This window comes from Mustelus asterias, chromosome 22, assembly GCF_964213995.1.
Source record: "Mustelus asterias chromosome 22, sMusAst1.hap1.1, whole genome shotgun sequence".
Taxonomy (NCBI): domain Eukaryota; kingdom Metazoa; phylum Chordata; class Chondrichthyes; order Carcharhiniformes; family Triakidae; genus Mustelus; species Mustelus asterias.
The window spans coordinates 7261972-7287550 of record NC_135822.1 but is presented as its reverse complement, the minus strand read 5'-3'; the positions used below and the strand labels follow the sequence as shown (position 1 = coordinate 7287550).

General features: G+C 42.9%; 1 protein-coding gene across 2 annotated transcripts in view; it reads left to right on the top strand.

Moving 5' to 3' along the window:
• The window catches only part of spsb1 (splA/ryanodine receptor domain and SOCS box containing 1), an 88924-nt gene that overhangs the window by 5679 nt on the left and 57666 nt on the right, over positions 1-25579 (top strand). The window contains exon 2 of one of the 2 annotated variants that reach the window (XM_078238696.1): positions 20306-20410. The exons of the other annotated variant lie outside the window; for it this stretch is intronic. The gene's annotated coding sequence lies outside the window, so the exon portion shown is untranslated. The remainder of the gene's footprint in view (positions 1-20305; positions 20411-25579) is intronic. 2 annotated transcript variants of the gene reach the window in all.

The window sequence follows — 25579 nt, the reverse complement described above, 5'->3', positions numbered from 1 at the left end:
GTTTCTCTAGGGGAGGTTCCAGACAGATGAGAAGTTACTTTTCAGAGGGTTGAGTGTCTATGGAACTCGCTACCCCAGAGTGCGGTGGATGCAGAATCAACCAATGGATTCAAGAAAGAGGTAGATACTCATTGGGATGAAGGGCTATGGGGAAAAGGCAGGGAAGTGGAGTTTGGATGAGATGGAGATCAGCTGTGATCATATAGAAGGGCTGAATTGTCTACTCTTACTCCTAATTTCTATGTCCCTATTGACTATTTTTTATAACTCTAGGTATATGCAGTATATCCTAGAAGCCACTGAGGTTGTCTATTAAACTGCTGTAAGCTTTGATGTTTGACTCAAATGAGAGCAGGCCTGAGTATCACCCTTACTTCCTGGCACCTGTTTGGGGACAGTATGTACAGGTGACAAGTTCCTTGTGGCTGTGGGTGGTCTGAATCCTTGGGCCTGTGTTTGAGCTGCTGCTTGGACTTGTTTGTTTTTAGAGTAACAAGGTCACCTCTCTCTAGGTGGTTCTGTGACCACCTTTTGTAATTACAGGGCTGTTACTGATGTTTGGGCTGCTATTAGGGATGCACATTCCAGCATCTGCTCCGTCTAGACACGGGGCTGGGTTCCAAAATGTTATCCATGGTGATATGGAAGAGGCTAACGGAGCAATATTCAAGCACAAAGTCCCAGTCACACATTGTGTTTTGCAAAATACTTTATATCCCTATGGAAAGGGTTTGGAAATCTGTACACATGGCTGCTAAGTATTGGACCGCAGACCTAGAATAGTTTGTATGGATGAGGAAAAATGGTATCTAACATCCACCTTCATTAGTGGACTCGAGTGTGATTGGAAGAAATTTTGTGCTGTTTTTTCTATGATAGATGGTCTGTATACCAACAACTTTAATATCGCCAGTTTGTTTTCCCTGAAGGGCAAGGGGTTGAGGTGAAAGGAGAGCAACGGGAATTCTGATCATCTTGCTGTCAGTTTGCACTGGGAGCTGGCAGCTTTTTTATTGTATTCACCTAGATGTCAGGTCAATGTGTCACCATTACGAGAAACTGTACATTCCTTCTGCAAGCCCCAGAGTAACAAGCGTACTTTGTCCTGACTTAATCTGAGTTTGTTTATTTGGTTTGACCTAAAAAGAGGACAAGGGTCAAAATTGATATGAGCATCTTTAATGCCTGGCCACTTGTTTAAATGTCACATTGAACTCTCTCTTGGTGAGCGCAAGCTATTGAATTTAGCTTGGGCTTTCTCTGGCCAAAGAACAAAGGAAGTCACGGAACAGGCCCTTTGGCCCTCCAAGCCTGCACCGACCATGCTGCCTGACTGAATTAAAACCCCCGATCCTTCCGGGGATCATATCCCTCTATTCCCAGACCTAATGATTCAGAAGAATACAATTGGTGATTCGAGTCATTGTAGATCACCATACTGGCAAGGGTAGATCGAAGGAATGCTATTTATTAGTCAGGAAATGGGGTTTGGTTTTAGCAATGCTTTTCCAAAATGCTACTGCAGAAGGGGAAATGAATTGAGGTTACTAGGGTATAGTACTGCAAGGGTGTCTGTCCTTTTGTCTTGGCTTTTATATGTAAAGCTATTAGCCAGTTACGTGGATGTAATTGATTCCACAGGACTCCAACATAATGGCTTATGTTATTATTCATGCAGTTGACGCAAATCTCTGCTGTTCAAGTATAGCAGTGTTTCTTCTGCCAAAAGGTATGCTATAATTAATTGTTGCATGCAATCCTTTGAAACTAGATCTTTGGTGCTTTTCATTCTTAATGTTCCTGAATCCATGTTTCCACTGACTAATTCTCAAAAGTTGAATAAATTTGCTGCTGTTTTTCAATCCTGATTTTTTTTTTTTTAAATTTTATTTTATTTCGGCTCCTAAAGCTGAGATGGTCACGAACTGTATCTGGGCTGGGTTTTTCTGCACTGACAAGGGTTCTGAATGGATTACTCTGACATGTTCCCACCTCTGCTTGAAGTAATGTATTACAGTAAGAGTTTCAACAACACCAGGTTGAAGTCCAACAGGTTTATTTGGTAGCAAATGCCATTAGCTTTCGGAGCGCTGCTCCTTCGTCAGATGGAGTGGAAATCTGCTCTCAAACAGGGCACAGAGACACAAAATCAAGTTACAGAACACTGATTGGAATGCGAATCTCTACAGCCAACCAGGTCTTAAAGATACAGACGATGGGAGTGGAGGGAGCATTAAGCACAGCTTAAAGAGATGTGTATTGTCTCCAGACAGAACAGCCATGCTTTTCCAAAATGCCTCCTGTCTGGAGACAATACACATCTCTTTAACCTGTGCTTAATGCTCCCTCCGCTCACATTGTCTGTATCTTTAAGACCTGGTTGGCTGTAGAGATTCGCATTCCAATCAGTATTCTGTAACTTGATTTTGTGTCTCTGTGCCCTGTTTGAGAGCAGATTTCCACTCCATCTGACGAAGGAGCAGTGCTCCAAAAGCTAATGGCATTTGCTACCAAATAAACCTGTTGGACTTTAACCTGGTGTTGTTAAAACTCTTACTGTGTTTACCCCAGTCCAACGCCGGCATCTCCACATCATGGAGTAATGTATACCAGTAGGTCAACCCAGCTGCTCAGTATACATGGAGGGTTTATTGAAATGATGTTCCAATGAGACATGGGGCGGTAAGAATTGTACAGCACACAAGAGACCCTATGGCCCTTCACACGGGAGGTGTCATCTTGAACCCTGGTGATCTTTGCCTCTGGTATTGCAAGATTTTAGTTAAAATGGCAGAGCATAGTATCATTGACAGTGTCAAAGTGTACCAACATACACCACTCCTCCTGAGGATGTCCCAAGGCCTGCCACTGCAAATCACTGTCCCCGCTACAAGGAGATTTCATGGCAATCTGGGGAGCTCCTTGACTCTAGAAGTCTGAAAATCAGATGGGGGTTCAGCTGGAAGAAGTCTTGTGTCCAGCATACAGTTGTTATGGGTCCAAAACATTTTTGATTTTTTGGTCAGTCGTTGCAGGTTGGAATTTCCAGCTCGGGCGAAACTCTTTGAACAGCAACAAATTTGATGTGTGCATGCGACCAAGAAAGCTTGGTTTATAGGTTCAAGTCCAACAGGTTTATTTGGTATCGCGAGCTTTCCGAGCGCTGCTCTTTCATCAGGTGCTCACCTAATGAAGGAGCAGCGCTCCGAAAGATCATAATACCAAATAAACTTGTTGGACTTTAACCTGGTGTTGTGAGACTTCTTACTGTGCCCACCCCAGTCCAATGCTGGCATCTGCATATCGTAGGTTTATAGGGACAGACTGAGTGAGTGCAGGATCAGGGCAAGGCAAAAGTTAAAAGCAAAATACTGTGGATGTTGGAATCTGAAACAAAAATGTTGGAAAATCTCCAAGTCTGACAGCATCTGTGGAGAGAGGATGAAGGGTCATCCAGACTCCGCGTTGTGCTCTCTTCTCTCTCCTCAGATGCTGTCAGACCTGCTGAGATTTTCTGCTTTTGCAATTGCCTTGCCCAGAAACAAACTCCAGTTTAGACTGGAGTGGGAAATGGGGAGGGGGCCCCCAGAGACCAGCATTAGAATAACCAAGAACTCAAACCAAAGAGGGCCAGTTCAGATTGGATGAAGCAGTCAGGAAATTTGTCTATACTTTGAGACTGATCCAGGTCTGCTGGATGGGTGATGTGGGGGGGGGGGGGCGCATGGTAGTTTCCAATGGACAGAGGTGCTCTGGGGGTCAGGCATGTGGTAATGCATCATTTGCATCACTTGCGTGACAAATGACCTTTGCTGAGATTGCTTTATGTACGTCTATGGGCTTTAGTCTCTCCTTGCGAAGTTTGATGTCGTTTATTTTAGTCATAGCTGTGTCCCTGGTGGTTTGGTTATGAATCCATGTTGGCCATAAGTCAGGTACTTGCTTTGTATCAAAACTCCTTCCTTCTGTGATCATTAACCAACTTGCAGCCTAGACAATCTTATTTGGAGCAGTGATGATACAAGTCCAAAGATGCCTTGGGAGACCTGCTCCAGCTTGTCTCTTCGTGCATCTCTTTGGTGCTGATGTTCTAAAACAGATGCTACATTAATCCTGCATTTTGCATGATTTAATGTTATCTTTGATATTCTGGCTAACCCTGTGTGGGCTGCTAGATTATGGTAACAGTTTGGCCAATTCCTATTTGCCCCATTTTGAAACATTTATGGCATGTGGGCATTGCTGGCTGGGCCAGCATTTATTGCCCATTCCCAACTGCCCTCTTTCAGAGGTCATTTGAGTCAATCACATTGCTGTGGCTGTGGAGTCATGTCACCTGTAGACCAGACCAGGTAAGAATGGCAGATTTCTTTCCCTAAAGGACACCAGTGAACCAGATAGTTTTTTTCCCGACAATCGACAATGGTTTCATTAGATTTTTTTATTGAATTCAAATTTTACCATCTGCTGTGGTGAGGTTTGGCCCCAGATCTTGCTCTGCACTCTGGACGACTAGTCCAGTGACAATACCACTGCCTCCCTCTATGACATGAGTGACCTCTCTGCTTCTGACATCTGATCCTTTGCCTTAAATGAGCAGTTGGAAGATTTTGGGAAGGGCTCAAATTTGTGCGTTAAAATCAACACCCACTCGCGTGTGGCAGTATGGAGCCCGGCATCATGAGGAGAACTTTGCATTTTGGCTGTGAATAGTTGTCTCTTGTATGCACATTGTCACTTGCTGTAACCAGATAGGAGTGGTACCAACCTCCCGTCAGCTTGGCTGAAATTCAGGGCTTGTAGTAAAGGCAACACAAACCTGTATTTTGGTAATGGGCTGTGACGTGGTAAATTTAAAAACAATTGTGGACCACATTTCGTTCTTGCACAGCTTAATTAAACCAGATTTTAAACCAAATATTTCACCAAAATGATTTTCTGATTTGAGTGTGTGTTTAAGGAAGGATTTTGCAGCTTCTGTTTATTTCAGTATTGTACTGAAGGAGCCTGTAAAATGATTTTAGAAGTTTAATTAATCACTTCACAGAATTTCCTTAAGTGATGTCTCCTAAATGCAGCAGTTCTTTCAAGATGACTATTTTGCAGAAGTGGAAAGCTAGTGAACAAATGCATTAGTGTAATACAATAATACGCAGCACTGTGTGTAGCTAAAAGCTTCAGAGACACTATTCCAATCCTATTGTGAAAACTGGAAAGTCCCACCACTAACATCAAAACTAGAATTTGTCTTGTTTCCCTAAAAATCTCTGTTGGACACTGTTCGGGAGCTGTTCAGTGTGGGCAGGACTGTGGGTGTAACTGACTGTTTTGAAGCAAATGTGCTTTTATGTCTGTAAAATAGATCAATGATCAGACAGTAGGCTTTTGTTAATTTAGCTGGAATAACCACATCCTCCTAGAAAAGACAGTTAAAAGCTGATAAGCATCTGCTGCCATATAGTTCTCAGCTGGGGCCTTGCTTCTGATTCTTGTTTTTAAGTCTTTTTTTTTTAAACCAGTCGCAGTTCAGGTAGGGACAACTTGGCTTGAGACTATAAAGAAAAGCCTCTCCTTGTCTAGGTTTTCCATTGGCAGTTCAAACGAGGAACAATATTTGTTCTTAAAAAATGTAATGACTCGAACAGTCATGCTTGGAAATACTGAGATTCAGAAAACTCTTGATGCCACTCACCATTGTCACTCTTCTGTTGGGTTTGAACTATTTGACTTTAGAAAGGCTTCATACTCTCTGCTTCAGATATCTGGTTCACTTGTAATTCAATTTGAAACTGTCCCCCCCCTGCAAGATTACAGAATAAATCCTTTTTTGAAACAGATGATCCTGCATTTGCATTCGGACACATTACAATTTATTTGAAGGCTTCTTCTCCTTTTTCCCCTTCCTGTTTGTGCTGAAGCAATGATTCCAAAAAATATGCTGCTTCCCTCGGTCTTCACGTTTCTTTTTCATTTTGGTGAATGGTGACATTACGATGCTCAATGATTCTGCTTTTGTGTGGCTTTTTGTATGCCAGCAGCAGTTAATGAATGGTTCATGGGGACCCCTTCAATTGTTCAAAAATTCTAATGCTATTTGCAATGCCCTGTCTATCCAGCTGCCTTTTATAATGGATGGTGCACTTGTTGCAGGAGTCACAGACAGAGGGAAATGAATATTTCTTCAATGTTGGCTGATGCAATTTCCTCAATGACTGCTTTTTAATGTACATGGCATGGAATTTTACCATGCTGTCATCTATTTTTGATGAAGGCGAACTCTAAACGGGCTACAGGTTGGTGTTTTTCTTGCAGTATGTAATACAGAATCAATAACACAGCTGTTTAGTCATGATTCTAGTGGAGATGTGTTGCCTTTTTACAAGCTGCGCAGGGAGTTGTGGGAAAGTTTGCATGCCTCCGTGTAGAGAGTGATGGAATTGAAACTGACAGGTTAATTTTTAGAATGGATTTTATTGCTTGGTCATTGCTTTTCAGAACAAAGGCTTTTCACTTTCCTACATGCCTCATTTAAGCAGATTGTGTAATGTTAGTTAGTTGGTATTGTTTTTCTGCCTGCCTTGCACAAGAGTTCTTGCTCCACTTGTTATGTCTCTTGCCTGATGATTGTGAAATGGAATTTGCATTACTTTCCTTCAGAATTGGAAATGATCCTTGGAATTGACATTCTTTCCTGCACTTTAACCTCGTGCATGGTTGTGCAATGACTTTGTCATTTATTGAATCATCGGAATAGGACCCATTGGCAATAGGTTTTTTTATGCAACCTACTTGCTCAATGATCGAGCCGTCCAGCAAGGCTTTGTTCTTGATTCCTTTTAAGTTACGTTAAACCACTTGATCTCCTTGGGCATGTGTGAATGAACCCATGTTTATATGTGGGAATTGATTAATCTTGGAAGAATAGATTTCATGATTGGAGATTGGGATGACTTGTCAAAACTGAAGACTATTGTGGTGTAAATCGGTGTGTGATGACTTTTTCCCTTTTCACACGAGCCTTTTTATTTTGGTGTTTTGAAGCAAAAGCTTCCTGGCTCAGCACTTTACAGCCTTCTGGACTCAAACATTGAGTTTAGCAATTTTATGTCATAACCTGTGCCTCCGTCTTTAGTTAATTCTTCCTTCCTTCGTTTTGTATGTGGCTGCTGTCAGACCTAATCTGACCAGAACTATTACCACTTTTTTCCCTGTACCATGAAACGTTTTCCATTTAATCTCTCCTGTTCTCCAATCACAGACCCTCTTTTTTGTTCTTCCTCCTCACTGTCGCTTGCTCGAAGCTGATTGCATTTCTATCTTTTCTGTTCTGTTGAAGGGTCATCGACCCGAAACATTGGGGTAAACTTTTGTCTTGCCCGCTGTGGAAAATTTAATGGACCAGTGAAAGGTCCGTTAACCTTGGGTGGGAAGTTCTGGTCTCCTGGCATGGTGGACCAGCGAATCCTGCCTTTTAACTCTCCTCAGATGCTGCTTGATCTGGAGTGCTTCCAGCATTTCTGTTTTTGTTTCAGATTTGCAGCATTTTTCTTTATAAAGGCTAATGGCTACTCGGGAGTCCTGTGCAATGGTGTTACCGTGATATCTGGTATAATTGTGCATGTATCCAATGCTTTAATACTACTTCAGAATATTCTGACCACTTTTCCTCCAGAAATGAGTAGAATTTCATAATGTTTTCCTGAAGCAAAACTCATTCTCATAGAATCCCTGCAGTGCAGGAGGAGGCCATTTGGCCCATTGGGTCTGCATTGACTCTGACAGTGTCTTGCACAGGCCCTATCCCTGCAATTCTATGTATTTACCCCACTAGTCCCCCTAACCTACACATCTTTTGGATGCCAAAGGGCAATTTAGCATGGCCAATCCACTTCACCTGCACATCTTTGGACTGAGGTAGTTGAAGGGTGGCAGGGGCTCGTATTGATGAGGAAGGATCCCAGATGATGAGCAGCTTGTGTGCAAGCTAATTTCCTTTTAAGACCAAGTCATCAATTTGTTAGCTTGTCATGGCAATCGATGTGGGGAGGGAAGCGCTCTCCATGTTGCACTCCTCTCGCCTGAAGAGCATTGTGGGCAGCAGATGGAACAGTCAGATGGCAAAAGGAAGGGTCGGCAGGAAACTACCATTGGTCAGATTGCCCTGGACTTTGGGACAAACTACAAGTATGTTGTCCAAGTTAAAATCGGGAACTGAACTGGAGTGGCCTAGAACAGAGGATGCTGGTAAAAACAACTCCGCAAATGTGGCAGCATCTATTAGGAGAGAAAGAAAATAGAGTTAATGTTTCAATCCATTGACCTGGACATTTTCTCTCCTTACAGACACTGCCAAACCTGCTGAGTTTTTCTAGCATCCTCCTCTTGTTTCAGATTCCAACATCCACAGCATTTTGCTTATTTTATTGGAATAGTCTAGTGTTCCTTTTATTTAATTAATGACATCTACATTAACCCTGCACAGAAGTTGTCCATATGTAGCTTTGGATAAAGCAGCTTAAGCCTTGCCTCATCTGGTGGTAGCTTGATTTGTTGTTGCAGGAATACACATACCAAGTAGACTATCTGGTTCTGATCTTGCAGGGATGTTATTTTGCATCATTGAGCTATGCTGTCACCAATGAACGTGGGGGTAAACCAGGCTTGAGGGAGTGGCTTCCTTGAATTTGAGGTATAGACTTGCTATTTCAACTTTGGAAAATCTCCCACACTATGGGTGGCGACATGTTATGTTGTGGGTTGTATTTTGTTACCGAGTGGAGCAAATTCTGTGGGACCCTTCAATCAGCTGATAAGTCTCTGATGTTTTAAGTTGGGTTTCCAGCTTCAGTGCAGACGTCTGGTTTTTTTCTTTTTTGTTGGGCTCTCAAGAGACCAGGGTTAGAGATTTTAAACTGAATGATAGGAAGTCTGACGATCGCGAAGGTGTTTTAAATATTCAGCACAATGTGCTGGTTGAAGTGAGAATGAACAGTGATGTCGAATGAGTTGATGAGGAAAGTGAAGACTTTTGAGGCCTTGCAATGATTGACCCTGAATTTATGCTTGTTCTTTTGCTTGGAAGTTCCGGTCTTGTGTGTCTGCCTCATCTTTGGCAGGGCCGTATACAGGCTGTTTCTTAAACCTATTCCCCTTATTTCCAGTTTCTGGCCTGTCTCTGTTTCCTATATTGGAAACTGGGACCATGACGATTATTCCAGTCTTGTGAAAATTGCATGTCTTGGGTTATGGGTTAATTGAATGGCTGAGAGGCTATAGGAGAGTGCTGTGAGGAAGGTTAGTTTGCCTGGTATATTAAGAGTATTAGTACATGGGGTCTGCTCAGATTCTGAATTGTGTATTTTACCTACATGGTGGCACAGTTTTACCTACATGGTGGCACAGTGGTTAGCACTGCTGCCTCAGTGCCGGGGCCTGGGTTCAATTCTGGCCTCTGTCTGTATGTGGCATTTGCACATTCTCCCCCATGTCTGTTTGGATTTCCTCCCATAGATCAAAAATGTGCAGGTTAGGTGGATTGGCCACACTAAATGGACTCTTGGTGTCAGGGGGATTAGTAGGGCAAATATGTGGGGTTACAGGGATAGGGGCTGGGTGGGATTGTTGTCAGTGCAGGCTTGATAGGCCATGTGGCCTCCTGCACTGTACAGATTCTATAATTCTATATATGTATTTGATTGCAATATTAATCTGATAACTCAAGGTTTTTATCTCCCAGTGAGAGACTTTACAGAATGTTGCAGTGGGGTAGTGTTCCAACACTTATCTGTTACAAGCTATTTTGAAGCAAAATATTGATGTGAGAGTAACGTGTAGCATTTATCTTTAATGCGGGTCTTCACTTATTCTTTTTAACCATTGTCTGCTTGTCTCTTTGCTGACTGGACCCCACTTCAACTGGTGTTGCAGACAGGATTTTTTCCAGGGTGTTGGTTTTCTTCCTGATCTTTCAATCAGAATGTGTCAGTCAGACAGTCAGCTGGACAACTCTTCCTTCCAACATTTCCTGTTAGTTACTGGGTCACCCAGCTGCTGTCTGGTGTTACAGACTTGTGCTCTCGCTCACCCTCTCTCTTTCGTTCATTCTACCCAGCACGACAGGAAGCAACTGCCTTCCTAGCTTGCCATTTTACTCCAGATGCAACACTTTTTCTCGGCAAAAGCTTGGGTGGGGTAAGAATACAAAGGATCAAATAACATGTATTTGTAATGCCTATTAATGCTGAAAAGGCTTCCCAAGATGTAGGCATGAATGCTGAACCCAAGGCGATCACATCCCTACAGTGCAGAAGAAAGACATTAGGTCCCACGAGTCTGCAGCGATTCCCAGCATTTACCCTGTTAATCCCATTAGTTTATGCATCTTGGGACACTAAGGGATAATTTAGAATGGTCAATCCATTTAATCTGCACATCTTTAGACTGTGGGAGGAAACCGGAACACCTGGAGGAAACCCCATGCAGACACGGGGAGAACGTGCAGACTTTGCACAGTCACCCAAGGCCGGAATTGAACCCGAGTCCCTGGCGCTGTGAGGCAGCAGTGCTAACCACTGTGCTCCTGAGTTACTGGGGAATGTAAAATGCAGACAGCTGGATTTTGAATTGGTTCAGTTTGGGAGATGGGAGACTGACTGGGATAACATTGGTGTAGTTTGAGATTGAAGGTGATACAAGTGCACACAGGTTTTGTGGAAGGAGATTGGAATTGGGATATGGAATTGGAAACTTGGATTGAATTTGTCAGTGGTTTAGTTTTGCCAGAGACAGTGAATGTAATGGAATTTTGAGGTCTGGATTATGACATTTGTGATGGGGGGCCAAAGATGATGACTTTAGTCTTGTGTTTAAACTAGAGGAAGTTGTGGCTCTTGCATGGGTGAAGAGCACAGACTGGGAGCAGTGAACTAGATTGGCTGCCATCAACATGTGGAAGCTGACGCCATGCCTGTGAACTGGGTACTTTAGAAGGAATATATGGGTTAGGTGAACTTGGGTAGGAAGCGGCTTGTGTGAAAACCCCAGTATGAACCTGCTGGTCTGGATTTCCTGTTCTGTGCTCTAAGCATGTACTGGCATCAACATCTGGCAGTCACTGGGCATTGAACTGAACCAGCCACCTAAGTACTGTGGCTACAAGAGCAGTTTGGAGATGAGCTTTCTGTGGTGAATGACTCACCCCCTGACTCAAAGTCTTTCCACCATCTGCAAGGAAAAAGTCAAGAGTATGACTGAATACTGTCCCCTTCGCTGAATGGGTGGAACTCCAGCAACATAGCTTCACACCAAAGCAGCCTGCTTGATTGGCATCCCATTCACCAATTTAAATATTCAATCCCCACCCCATGGCACAACATGCCTGCTGTGTGCCATCTAGAAGGTGCACTGCAGCTAGTTGCTAAGGCATTTTGATAGCATTGCCTCCTAACAAGGGCAGCAAGTGTATGGCAGCAGCACCACTTCCCATTCTGCTTGAGAAATATATTACTGTTCCTTCATTGTGGCTTGGTCAAAATCCTGGAACTTCCTAACAACTTGTACTTTGGACTGCAGCAGCTGAAGAAAGTGATGGTGAGCCACAATATTGGGTGACTAGTGATGGACAAGAAATGCTGGGCCTTGCTAGCAACACCAGTCCCATAAGATCACGGAGTGAAAAAGCCCAAACAAGGTGGGGAAGCAACTGAGGCAGTTAAATAGATGGTATAGTCACAACCTTGGTGAAAGATGTCCAGGATCTCCACACACATAACATGCATTTTCCTTTCAGTTCTCAATAGGGGCGGCGATGGCCTAGTGGTATAATTGCTAGACTATTAATCCTAGTTAAAGTCCTGGAGACCCAGGTTCAAATCCCAGAGCATGCAATTTGAATTCGTTTTTTTTTTTTTTAAATCTGGAATTAAAAGTCTAAACCATGAAACCATTGTCAATTGTCTGACCAACCCACCTGGTTCTTTTGGGGCAGGAAATCTGCATTTCTTGCCTGGTCTGGCCTACATGTGATTTCCAGAACCACAGCAATGTGATTGACTTTCCACTGCCCTCTGGTAACTAGGAATGGGCAATAAATGCTGGCCAGCCAGTGGTGCCCATGTCCCATGAAGGAATTTTAAAAATGCTTGATGATGGCAGTCACAAAAGTAGGACTTCAAGTAGCTGAACCAAGGGTTGTGTGGCAAGACGTGAGAATATTTTCAATAAACCATCTTTCTTTGAGGTTTGATGTGAGCTAATGTTTAGGCACAGACACTGAGCACTACCACCTGTATGTCCTGGAATGGCTTAAGTAAGGATTCTTGTGCTATTGAAATAATTGGGATGAGCAGTAAGTAAGCACAGCAGTTAAGTACCAGAATCAGCATGCAATAGGCTACTGATGCGATGGTTGAGATTGATGTGTGCACGTGGGTTTGTGGGAAAAAATCATAAGCTATTGCGATCCCAGTTTTTATTTTGCAAGTATTTTTAAATTCCTTTTACAATGTTTTAAGTTTTCACTTTTGTTTGAAGTGAGATGATTGACTCCCATTAGTTCCTATCGAGCAACCCTTGCTTGTCATTGATTCCTACCTGTGGACACTTGTGACCTGCTTGTCTGTGTGGTGTTCCTTGTGTCACCTTGGCTGTCAACACTTGCTGTCCAGTCTCTGGCATGAAGATTTGGAGTGTCTGGTTGTCTACTGCTGCCTCTCAGCGCCAGGGACCCAGGGTTCAATTCCTGGCTTGGGTCACTGGAGTTTGCACAATCTCCCCGTGTCTGCATGGGTTTCCCCTCATTCTGAAAGATGTGCTGGTTAGGTACATTGACCCGAGCAGGTGTCAGACTGTGGCGGCTAGGGGAATTTAACAGTACTTCATTGCAGTGTTAATGTAAGCCTTACTTGTGACTAATAAACTTTTCTTCCTCTGTCCCATCAAGGAGATGAAACGTTCTATTTTATAAGTTGGCTCAAACTGTACATCCTTAGACGTGTGATCTGAATATTGTGTGGGGGTTAATGCGTGACAGGTTTTATTCCTCTGGTGTAACCGTGTACTGTGGGACTGCATTTTATTCCCTCTGTAAGCAAAGCTCACTAGAACAGCATGCTTTAAGAGGGGTCGTTGAGGGTGGTGAGTGATACTAAATCGGTTCTTGCGAAGTTGTCGCTTTTTATGCCAGAAACTGGATAGCTTTTGTGTCCAATAAATCCTCTGTTTAATTTTGAACAAAAACAAATGTTCGCTTCAGTTCAGTTCAAAAGAATTTTCCAAAGCATCGAGGGTGGCCTCATCCTTTTTTTTCTATAGTGTGTTTTGTGTTTTCTATTTACATTTGGTGTTTCGGAAGTGATAAATAAACAATGACCATGTTTATTTGCAACATCTGTTAGTTTTACTTTCATATGGTATGTTTGAAAGAGGCAGAAGTGGTATTGGTGAATGTAATAAATTTCTAATTGTGAGAAGTGAACTTGTATAATATATATATATTTTCATATTCTCATTCCTTTGGATTGAAATGTATCCAAGGTGTGAGGTAGTGAGGAGAACGTTTATGCTGTGATATTAAGGGATCCCATCCAAGTGTATAGAACAGTTTAAAAGGCAAATGCTGCAAATCTGAAATATAAACAGAAAATGCTGGGAAAACTCCATGTCTGTGCTGAGAGCAGTCGTTACCTCTTCAGGTCAGTGGCTTCTCATCAGAATGGAAAATGTTCAGAGCAAAGTTGAGATTTTTGCAGTGAAAATGTAAGTCAATAGTTAATGACCAATTAGTAGTTAGTGAGGGAGTAGTACTGGAACAAAATATTCTACTTGTCCCACAATAAAGGCAGGCATAACCAGTCTGACCTGCTGAGTCTTTCTTGGCATCTTTATTTGCATTTCCGACATGCAGTATTTGGCCTTTTTGTATTGGCACTTAAGGGTGACATGCTGGCTCAGTGGTTAGCTGCCTCAGATTCTGGCCTCTGGATAAATACGGGGGATAGGTTTTGGATGGGATTGTTGTTGGGGCAGATTTTGAGCTGAATGGTCTCCTCCTGCACTGTAGGATTCTATGGAGACCAACCCTTGAGAAGCAGGTTCTGCCACAAGCGCTGTATACAAAATAGTAATTTGGTGGTGTCTATTGGCAAGGTTGCTGTAGTCACTGATCATTATGGTGACCCATGTGGACTTGTAGGTGATGTCACGCACAGCGCCACCCCACACAGTGACATGTACAAAAGTTCAACGCTGCTAAGGTGCTATGTAAGGATAGGTTGTTGAGGTATGTATTTTGTTGCCCAGACGCACATTTCCATTACCTTCCTTGTCACCAATTGCATTAGCCCTTTGAGGGGTGCACACTTTTGACAAATTGTCTGGTCTCAAATAGGATTGCACTGAAGGATGGGTGATCCGCATTGGAACTTATTCTCAATCCATCCAGTATGCTGTTTTAAAATTTTACAGGTGTCCCTGACATGTAACTTTAAACCTGGAGGCTAAGATTTATTTTAATTTCTGCCTCCTTTTTCTGCTCTTTCCCAAACCACCCCCCCCCCCCCCCCCCCCCCCACACACACACACACACACACACACACACCCCCCACACTCATTTTAAATGAACCTGTGTTCCAGCATGTAGTCCAAAGGTGTTTCAAGGGGAGTGAGTATTTGGAGTGCTTGTATAATCTGAATTCGAGCACCATTGGCTTGTTTCCGTAAGAGAGTTGAAGTTGTTCCAACATCATACCAGCAGTGACTGGGCAGATTCATTTGCAACATAGCACTTCATAGAAAAATGTCGTCCTCTTTTTTTTTTTTGTTAGAATAAAAGAACTGTTCTGGGCCTGGTGTTTTGTAAATGACCTGTTATGCGTTAATTTTAAAGGTAGCAAGTATTTTTTTCCATGGGTTAACAAAGTTAAATTTTAATATTCAGCTCATGTAAAATTCCTGAAGTCCTTTTGTGCAGAGGATTGTGGAAAGCTGCCAAAGTAATCTTGCCTTCTTGTGATGGAATTCAGACTTGGGTGTGTTCCAGTAATTGTTGGTTTTTGTCATGTATATGTAGGCTTTATTTTAATGTATTTGAATAAGAGTTCGTCATGTCATTTCTTTTGTCGAGGCACTGCTGAAGTTAACTCTTTCTCTCTACACCCTAGCTATGATTGTAACACTGCATTCTGCACTCCTTCTCTGTGAACGGTATGCTTTGTCTGTAAAGCATGCAAGAGGCAATATTGTATACTAATACTTGTGACAATAGTAAATCAAATTTCAGCTCTTCACTGCAGTTGGAACCTTTTTTTTTCTTTCCCTGTTCTTAAACTGGAAGTTCTGAAGCGCTGTACTGCATCAACATAGACTGTTCAAATGTCTGGACGGGGCTGCTGAGTGAGGTAAGAGAACTGAGTCGCTAGCCGAGGTTGGCACCTTGGAGTGGCTCGAACATAGACTTGTGTGGAACACCACTCACCACATCCTCAGTCTGACAAGCTTCCTTTCTACCCCTGTGTCAATGTGACCACATCCTCTGCAATTTTTCTCATGAACCCTTTTTCTGTGGTATCTTATCTGATGCTTGGAAAGTGCACTTAAATTTGTACCCACCCCCCCCACATGTTTTGGTTATCTGGCCTCATTCTTCTGGATGGGTTTTGAGAAAGTACTTGTGCTTGACTCAAATTGACTTCAGTGTTTAATAATTCCACCCACCCTCTATTGTGCCCAGTTTAACAGCAGGACTCCTACTTGCCTAGTTTATTCCTGTCTATATCCATATCTTACCTGGCTTCCATTTGAATCCTCTGAGCTGGTTGGTGCCAGTGACTAGTCTACCCTCCTAAAGCTTTTTTGTCATTGCATATTAATCACCTGCTTTTGTTCTACGCCAACTGTTGCCCAACTGACATTTGTGGGCTAGCCGCATTTATAAAGATGCCACTTTAACCACCGATGCTAAATTAGGTAGAATTTGAGATTCCCTCATAGGTTATGAATCGATATACTCAGTTTGTATTTCCTTAAACATCTGCCATCAGTCACTAACCAAAGGTAGGAAGAGCTTGCATCCAACTGCATGTAAGCTAGTCCGATATGACTGAGATCACGTACCCAAATGCAGTAAATCAAATGAAGCAGTGAATGTTAATGAATGCAATTGGCCACATCTGGATTTCCAATTAGCCAGAAAGTGAACTAAGAATTGGGAGACAATTTTGTAAGGGAATAGGAGAAATATTACTTTGCCTGAATTTTTAGGGAAGGTGGATAATTGTGTGCACAGTTTATTTAGTTCTACAATGTTGCAGGACAGTATTGTCTGAGCGCCATTAATTACCTGCAACAACTGTGATTCCTGATGTATCCTGCAATTGTGGCCAATCACTGCCAGAGCTGTTGCAAATGGGTGATTATTACAAACATAGTTGATGCTTGCTACTCAGCTTTTAAAATTTTTTTATAATTACAGATTTATAAGAAATTGTGATATTGTTGATTTGGATTTGAGACCCAGTCATGAATTGTTGGGGGTGGGACAGGGGGGAAACAGTGCAATGACATTTGTACTTTTAAAAAAAAAAACTTGTCTGCTATGTACTAAAATGCACAGTGGTTAGCCCTGCTGCCTCAGTGCTGGGGGCCCAGGTTCAATTCCTGGCTTGGGTCACTGTCTCTACAGAATCTGCACATTCTCCCCCACGTCTGCGTGGGTTTCCTCCAGGCGCTCCGGTTTCCTCCCACAGTCCGAAAGACTTGCTGGTTAGGTGCATTGTACAGTTAGAGTGCCAGGATTTTGACCCCCCAGTGATAGAACTGTAGTACATTTCCAAGTCCAGATTGGAGGGTAACCTCAAGGTGTTGGTGTTCCCAGGTGTCTGCTGCTCTTGTCTTCTAAATGGTGTGCTTGCCAGTTTGAGTTCCTGCAGTGCATCTTGTAGATGGCACACACTAAATTCTCTCTGTGTACCCGAACAGGCGCCAGAGTGTGGCGACTAGGGGATTTTCACAGTAATTTTGTTTGCAGTGTTAATGAAAGCCTACTTGTGACGCTAATAGTCAGAGGCACAATATAGAATTCATTTTTATCATGAACAGGCAACTAATTTTGCATCAAAATAGCACTTGGTTGTTTATGCCCAAACTGTATTTGAACCTTTCCGAAGATCGACACTGATTCCAATTTGTTCTGTCACGTGACCAGGCATCGTTTACAAGGAAACTGTTACTGTGAGTCCAGTTCCAATGTTGCCTCAGCAATTTTGGTGAAATCCGACTGGCAGTTTGGAGAGTTGGGCCACTTGTGTCCTGTCTGTGTGGGAACAATTCCTGAAATGTGTTCCCTCTGTCGCGTTCTGTTCTCTTCTGGAATGCAAGTTGTACTTTTTTATTTGTCACAAGTTCTAATTAGCATCAGTGCTATAATGGTTTCCTTGTAAACGATGCCTGGTCATGTGACAGAACAAATTGGAATCAGTGTCGATCTTCAAATACAAGTTAGTAAAGTGATGAGACTATTTGTTATATAATCCTTGTTGCCTGATGACGTACGGCTGACTTTGCAGGGCTTTTTGAAAAGCCTTTGTTGTTTCAAACTGCAAAGATGAGTTTTTGTTTGAGAAATGTTGGCTAAAAGTTGATTTGTGCCAGCTATATGCCCTTGTGGCAGCTGTGTGACCTTCAGATCCTTGAGGCATATTTCCAGATCCAATCAGCTAACGTTTTGGAGCAATGCAAATAGTTGATTTACAATCCCCATGACTGTTAGAATGGAAATGAGGACATTGATATTTAAAGAGGAGAAATCGGGTGGTTGTGGGGGACATGTGACACATAGAAGATCATCCATCTTCATAGAATCCCTACAGTGCAGGGGGAGGCCTTTTGGCCCATAAAACCTGCAGCAATAACAATCCCACCCAGGCCCTATTCCTGGAACCCCACGTTTACCTTGCTAATCCCCCTGACACTAAAGGTCAATTTAACATGGCCATCAACCTAACCTACACATCTTTGGATTGTGGGAGGAAACCCATGCAAACACAGAACGTGAAAACTCCACACACAAGTTACCCAAGGCCGGAATTGAACCAGGGTCCCTGGTGCTGCAAGGCAGCGGTGCTGACCACCATGCCGCCCATATCCATGTAGTTCACGCAGGAAATAAAGCCGTGCTTCCTGCTCTCAGGATGTTGCAGCAACACACGTACATGACCACCTTGGCCCTTGCAAATGATTCAAATCGTAAACTCGCCCATATGCACCAAAAATGTGACTAATCTGGGGTCTTTTCGACTCTCTTGATGCTGTGGAGCGATGTACCCCCTTTCAGTTATATTGGTAATGTCACTGAACTTGTAATCGAGGCCCAGGCTAATGCTCTGGGGACACGGGTTCAAATCCCACCACAGCAGCTGGTGTAATTTAAGTTCAATTAATAAAACAAAAACCTGGAATTCCAAGCTTGTAATGGTGACTGTAATAGAAAAAAAACCTCCATCTGGTTCACTTTTTGCTTTGGAATGAAATCTGCATCCTTGTCTTGTCTACATGTGACTCCAGACCCACTCTTTGCTGTTCCGAAAGGTCCAGCAAACCACTCCATTCTAAGACGATTAAGGATCGGGAAACAACCAGTGGCCTTGCCAGTGACACCCACATCCTATGGAAGAATAAAGTAAAAAGCTTTCTCATGCCTGCCACAGACTCTGCAGTCTTCCCACTGTTAAATACATATAACACAGAAGTGATTCCAGATACTCTGCAGCAGTGTGTGGGTGGGAATAGGTTATGCACACACTTCCCCAGATTGGAATCCAACCCAACACAACAAAAATTTTTTGCCCCCTCCTTATTGTCAGAGGGCTGCCCTGAAGTGTTCTCCCTGGGAGAGCACTTGAACCAACTCATCTGTTATGTTAGACCTACATTTGCATAATGGATATGCAAAATGTTTCATTGGGCTGTAGCCAATATTGTAATGTATGGACACATGGCAACCAATCTGCACACAGCAAATTCCCATAAATTTGATGACCCAGAAGGATAAGTATTGGGCAGGACCCAATAGAGAATTTGCCTTGCTTTTCTATGGATAATCTCATGGGGTCTTGAGGGGGTAGGGGCTTTCTTTAATACCCCATCTGGAATCTTCTCAACAGCACAAGGTTTCCTCCACTATGAACCGTCAAGTCAATAGACTGGGAGTTAAACCCTTGCTGACGGACCAGACCGGGGCAAGAGCGCTACCAATCAGCTTGGAGCATCAGTGCTATACAGTGTCAACTTGGAGCATTCCGAACTGTCAAAATGTTGCACTGTATGCTTTTGGAGAATTGCATTTGAGTTGAGATCTGGTGTCTTGGTGTCACTCACTGAGGGGTTAGGAAAAGAACCCATAAAATTGTGACTGTGCTGCCAGGTTTTCAGAGGTCTTATTGAGAAATCCCATTTGACGGAAAAACTGGATGCCCAACCGTCAATGGTATCAAGCTATCACGAGGTTGTGATACTCGGGCTGAGGACAGCTATGTGACCATGTTGGCCACTTTATATTGCATTCCTGGTTCACCTTTTTAAAATTTTCTAATTTTGTTTACAACACAAGTGAACCATTATAAAGTAACTATAGTGTGATTCAGTAAATAAGTCCACAGCTCACCAGACTGAGTGACTATTGCAAAATGCACAGGAAGTGAAATATTCTCAAAAGTTATGAAACTTTTGGCAGATGGTGTACAAACTTCATGTGACTTTGTTCCCTTTTCCTTGTTCTCTTCCACACACACACACACACAACCCCGCCCCCACCCAGCCAGCCTTCATCTGTTAATCACATTGGCAAGGTAGGACAGGAGAGGAATGGTGAAGGGGACTGTAGAGGTCTAACGTGTTACTAATGGTTTAATAACTCCCCTTTGTTGTCATCTGATTAATAGAAGTTTATTCCAAACTCTTAATTACCCATTTAAAAGGGGTCTCCTTCTCCCAAATGTGCTTCATGCTTTAAAACTAGTGCAACGACAATCTCTCCCTCATTGTCAACAAAATGAAGGAGATAGTCATCGACTTCAGGAAGCTTGATGGAGGACTTTCCCCTGTCTACGTCAATGGGGACAAAGTGGAAATGGTTGAGCGCTTCAAGTTTCTAGGTGTCCGGATCACCAACAACCTGTCCTGCTCCCTCCACACCAATGCTATGGTTAAGAAAGCCCACCAACACCTGTACTTTCTCAAGAGGCTAAGGAAATTTGACATGTCTGCTATGACTCCAACTTTTACAGATGCACCCTTTCTGGTTGTATTACAGCTTGGTATGGCTTTTGCTCTGCCCAAGACTGCAAAAAAACTACAAAGCCTAGTCCTTCATGCAATCCAGCCTCCCATCTATTGACTCTGTCTACACTTCCTGTTGGTAAGAAGAGTCACTGGAAATGTATGTTAATTTCCAGTGTTAAGATGCAGGGTAACCTCAAGTCTGGACATGTATTGTTTGGAAACGTCAGGTTGTCCTGAAATTATTGTGAACAGACCCAAGCAACTTGTGGCATCATTTTAGTACCGTAATGAGTGTGTAAAAGATGTAGTATTTGGATATGATTACTGGTTTGTTTTTCTGGTTACAATCTAGAAAGAACTTGGTCCCAAGCATTTGGAACTGGAGAGGTTAACACATTACTGTAACTCCCAAGGGCATGCTATTAGAGCAACTTCATATTCCTGGAAACCCCCCCTCTATCAGTGGGCTTCTGGATGTAATGTTGCTTACTTTTGTGGGGTTTGTGAAAAGCTGTTTCAAAGAATTCTTTGTGTGCATTTGGGAAGGCTGGCTTGCATAATCTTGAATTTTATTCACAATAGAAATAATTATTTAACTCCTTGAACTGGATTTGCAGGGAGTTTCCAAACTCCCACAAGTAGGGAAATTCCAAATTCAGCACTAACACTTAAAGACCAATGTGGTTCAGCAGAATCTTTTGGAGTCTAGATTTCTGAAAAGTTTTTGCGCTCTCTACAGATGTTGCCTGACCTGCTGAGTGTTCCCAGCCATAATATTTGTATTCTTGCATTCCAGTATTAACATTGCATTTTGCATCTGTTGGTTGGATTGTCTCCTTGGTTCAAAAAGCCAGGCTGGATCCTTACAAGTCCATAAGTTTATTTATGCAAGATCCTAGCATCACAATCAAAATGGCTCACTGAGTCTCGAGGTTCTGGGTTCAACTCCCACTCCAGGCTACGGCCAACTTTCTCTCTCTCTAGTGTGGTACTGAGGGAGTAGAGTACTGCACTTTTGATGGTGCCACCTTTTCCGATGAAACATCAAGCTGGGGTTCCATTGCCTGCATGGGTGGAGGCACTGTTTTGAAGAAAAACGGACCACTTCTCCCCTGTGTCCTTATCAATGTCTATCCCCCCAATCAAAATCACAAATACAGGTCTAGTCATAATCACATTGCTGTTCATAGGAGTTTGCTGTGTGCAAATTGGCTGTCCATGTTTTCCTATGACTACAACAATGACTGCACTTCTGAGACAAGTTGTGTATAAAGTGCTTTAAGATGTCTGGTGGCTTTGGACAATACTATACAAGTGCTTGCACTTGATGTGGTTGCTGTTTACATGTCTTGCATGCAATTCATATTTGGTTGTACATTTTATAGTTAAATGTTAAAAGTTGGTGCCATGAAATAGTTGAGTTGAAGGGGTTTCTCTACAGTGTAAGATGAAGATATACAAAACACGGGTCTACACTCTTCCAATAGTGAATGGTGCAGCAATGGGTGACAAGTTTATATGGGCAGTTTTGATTATACTTGTGGGCATAGTTTACACTGGGGAATAAATTTCATGATTTCTAACTTTAATAAATTAATACATGTATATAAATGTTTCTAATTGAGGGAAAACCTCAATCACCTATTTAAGTGAGCACTGATTATTGCTCTAATCAGAACCGCAAATATTCCCATTTGGGTAACTCCTAATACAATTGCTATCCTGGGAGGGACAGAAAATCTTATCCTGCTGCATGAAGTGTTAATTTAAGGTTCTTATTACATCTGAAATGTGCATTAAACTATGAACTCAGTATATCCGTTACATTGTCTGCCAGTCGCCTATGCCTGTGAAAAGTGTTCTACTTTTTCCAAAGAAAAAGCACCCTTGTGTCCTGTCCTAACGGTGACCTCTAATTTTTCACTGGGAATTGTCCTGAACTAAAGCTGTAATTTTCGCTGCACAATATAGGAACATCTGTGTAAGTGATCTGTTAATTGCAAATCTGCTTTTTGCATTTTTCCAATGATTCCGCCGAACTTTGCCTAACCTTCGTCTAAGTTGGAGAAGGGTTGGTCAGAAGTGTAGGCATTGGCATAACGACAAATGGGTTTTATTTGAAGAGAAATGTACCTTTGCCGTGTATTCGCAGGTTGTACATTGAGTTGATGAGAATGTATTTCTATGCTTTTAATTTCAGTGGTTGCAGAACTCTATCCATGGACTTTTAGTCTTGTGTTAGGCAGCATTCAGCAATACTCAGAAGTGGTGTCATATTGTTGGGAGAGTGAAGAATGTGGGCCAGGATTCTCCCCAAAAAAAATTCCAAGTGCCAAAAACTAGAGTAACTCCTGCTGTGTTTTTCTTTTTGGGCGGGATTTTCAAAATTAATCTCCCACACTTTTGAGCACTGCAGAGTGGGTCTACTCCCACCCAAGATAGCACTGAGCGGGCCACTGCGCATGCGCCAATCTGTCAGAGCGGAGATCGGCATGTGCGCAGTAGTCTCACACTGCCAGCCTCTCCATCGCCAGCCAGCACAGCTACCCTTCATCGCTGCCCCTCGGATTCACTCCATCGCTGGCTTCCCGGACATCTCTAGGCTAGAGGAGCACAGCAGGCTGAGAATCGCCTCTGTCGCGTATGTTTTGGGGCTTGGTCTGAAATGGGACCATTTTATTACATCTCAATTAGTGCTCCATCTACAAAATGCACTGCTCCAGTCTTCTGTTGCCAGCTGTGTCATCTCCTCAATGAATCGAAGTTGCAAAATGATTTCCTAAACACATTGAAACGGCTGAGTGACGGCGAAACATGGTCATTTCCGGCATCTTGAGACAAACTTGACCGTGTTCCAGAAGTGATTTATTCTGTGCTGTGATGTCAATTTTCAGTTTGTCAAATCACGATGCATTTTCTTTCGCTTCCCACGGCTAGCCTGAGATTGCTGTTGTACACTACAGTTGCAGCATGTTTGCATACTGTACATGGTATCCATTCCGTATCATTTAGTGTTGAATTTGACATTTGGGATGCTTTAATTACTCACCATTGTAAACGTGTTTGGCACACACTTTCAAAAAACTTATTGCTCTTATTAAATTTACAAACTTTTATCATTGTCCAGTTAAACTGTAATAGGAGCTGAACTTGCAAAGCTGATAGGATAGCGGTATACATTGGAGTTCAACTTGTTCCTCAACTGCTCTTGTGGGGGGAAAATCTTGGAATGGTAATCAACTGATGGCATTGCCAGTGATTTAATCAATTGTCGAAAAACATTAGACATGCAGAGGTTGATTTTAAAACAATAAATGTGAAAGTTCAAGAAGGAGCAACTTAAAATTGAGTAAAGAAGAAATGGAGGTGGAGATGTTAAGGCACATGCTCTGATTTTTGTAGGTTTGTTAATATTTCAGTTTTGACTTGTCAGATTTTCAATTTTTTGGGAGCATTTTGCTTCAAAAAGATCACTGGCTTGAGCGGGTGTAAAGGATCCTAAGAATTGGCTTTAAACCAAATGTAACAGAAGATGGGAAGGACTTGCGTTTGTGCCCACAGGAGCCACTGTCTGTGCCAGGATGGGTATCGTGCAGTGTTATGATCCCTGTCCAGGAACTGTACACCAAAATAACTAAATTTTACAAACTGAACTCCAAAACGGGTGGACACGGTGGTTAGCATTGCTCCCTCACAGTGCCAGGAACCCGGGTTCAATTCCTGGCTTGGGTGACTGTCTGTCTGTGTGGAGTCTGCACCTTCTCCCCATGTCTGCATGGGTTTCCTCCCATAATCCAAAAAATGTGCTGGTTAGGGTGCATTGGCCATGCTAAATTCTCCCTCAGTGTACCCGAACAGGGGTCAGTGTGGCAACTAGGGGATTTTCACAATAACTTCATTGCAGTTTTAAACTTTAACTTTAAATGAAGAAAGTTACCAACAAGATTGCAAAACTGCAGCATAGTCATAGAATTATGTGCACACTGCCACCACAAATGTTTTGTCCTCTAGCCCTCTACAGCTGCTTTGTCTCCTGTCTGCAGCTCTCCTTTGCGTCTGCCAGCCACATGTCTTCTGACCCCAATCTTCCATCCAGTGGATGCTGCCTCTGGGTCAGAGGCCAGGATTTATTATGCAAGAAAATTAGAGTTGACCCCGTCTTGTTGATACAAATACTCCAGTCCCTTTCGCTCATTCTTTATCTTATGGAAATCCATATTTATTACATAGGAGCAGAATTAGGCTGTTTGGTCCATCGAGTCTGCTCTGCCATTCAATCATGGCTGATATGATTCTCATCCCCATTCTCCTACCGTCCCCCTATAACCCTTAGTCCCCTTATTGATCAAGAACCTATCTCCCTCCGTCTTAAAGACACTCAATGACCTGGCCTCCACAGCCCTCTGTGGCGATGAGTTCACCACCTTCAGGCTGAAGAAATTTCTCATCTCCGTTTTAAAGGAACATCCTTACTGTGCTATTTCCAGGTCGGAGGTCATAATACATAATTTGTGCTTAAAATTGTGATTTTTTTTTTAAGCCACTTATTGGTTTGTGCTCTGATTACCTGGGAGGTAACTGCAGGTCATAATGTGGACATTTCCATTCCAACCTTGCAGGATTTGAGAATTTGGAGTGGGGAGAGTGGGTGGTATTAATTACAAGGAGAGCTTGCACAACCCAGGTGTGTAATTCCTGAAATTTAAGAGTTGGAAAACCACTTGAGTGGAGTGAAGTTACTGTGCAAATCCCCGAGTCACCACACTCTGGCGCTTGTTCGGGTACACTGAGGGAGAGTTTAGTATGGCCAGTGCACCTAACCAGCACGTCTTTCAGACAATGAGGAAACTGGAGCACCCAGAGGAAACCCCCACAAACATGGAGAACGCGCAAACTCTGCGCAGACAGTGACCCAAGCTGGGGATCGCACCCGGGCCCTTGGCGCTGAGGCAGCAGTGCTAACCACTGCTTCCCTTTTTTTGCCAGATTTATTCCAGGAGTGTGGCTAGGAAATAGTTGAAACAGGGCAAGTTGGGTGACCAATTGTCCCATGCCCTGGGCTGCATGATGCCAGGTCACTAGATTTTAGTCATAATTTGGACCCCACCAGCCTGTCTGCCTTTTCACCGCTCTGGCAGCAAACATACTCCACACTACATAACCCCCCAGTCCTACAAATCCACATGCCAGGCTGTCCCTCAATGTTTGGGTGATCACCTTGGAGAACGTGTGGTAGAGGTTTGGAACCAATCTTCAAATGGCAGTTGGTGTTGGGCCAATTAATCCTGAGATCACAAACAAAAAT